Here is a 928-nt window from a genome sequence, read left to right on the forward strand (position 1 = left end):
AAATGTTTTATATATATATATATATATATATATATATAAAACATGTATATATTTTTAATCTAATTAATTACAGGGTGCTGTGATTAATTAATCGCAAACTAATTTGGCAGTGAAAATAACCCCAAAAGATAATTTAAAGCTATTATTGTGTTAAATGTTTAGGCTACAATGGCCTAACAAAGTATGGAACATAAAAGAAGATAATTTGAGAAGCATCTCAGTATTTTTTGTTCATGCAATGGAAGTCACTAGTGGCAAAACAGCTTAGTTACCAACAATATTCAAAATACCTTCTTTTATGTTGTGCAAAAGAAAGTGAGTCATTCAGGTTTGAAACAACATGAGGGTGAGTAAATAATGACAGAATTTTTTTTTTTTTTTTAATAAATGAAATGGTACTCTAAATAAACTAAATCTGCCAGCAGGTGGCGGTAAATGTCTTTATGAGTAGATTCGTTCAAACGGCTGATTCATTCAGGAATTCAGTTATCCGCTCACTTCATGAATGGGCCTTTGAATCATTGATTCACACAATTCATTCAAAACGAGGATTCATTTAGAAACTAAACACCGCTGTGTTGCTTGTAGATGCACAATTCTGCTGTGGCTTTTTAGGTAATATTTTTGTTGGCCAAACTGAACTAAAACACACAATATTGTGTTAGCACAATATTAACTTCTTATTTACTGAACTGTTGTATAAAAATCACATTTGCACTCGTGCTATTCGTGACAAAAACAGCACTGGTGTGATATTGCTCGTGTGATGTCGCTTATCATATGATATAATCAGTACCGTACAGGTCTGGGGGCGGGGCCAGTGCATTAACTGCGTTAAGATATTTTAATTGCGTTATTTTTTCAAAACGAATTAATTAAGTTAACGCGTTAAACTGACAGCCCTAATATATATATATATATAAATAAA

At 31.6% G+C, this 928-nt stretch overlaps 1 protein-coding gene across 1 annotated transcript in view; it reads right to left on the bottom strand.

The window, feature by feature from the left end:
- LOC107715334 (spermine synthase-like) overlaps positions 1-928 on the bottom strand; it is a 25667-nt gene that overhangs the window by 17914 nt on the left and 6825 nt on the right. The window lies entirely within an intron of this gene.

The sequence above is a fragment of the Sinocyclocheilus rhinocerous genome, unplaced genomic scaffold (genome assembly GCF_001515625.1).
Source record: "Sinocyclocheilus rhinocerous isolate Xijiao unplaced genomic scaffold, SAMN03320098_v1.1 scaffold299, whole genome shotgun sequence".
NCBI classification, from domain to species: domain Eukaryota; kingdom Metazoa; phylum Chordata; class Actinopteri; order Cypriniformes; family Cyprinidae; genus Sinocyclocheilus; species Sinocyclocheilus rhinocerous.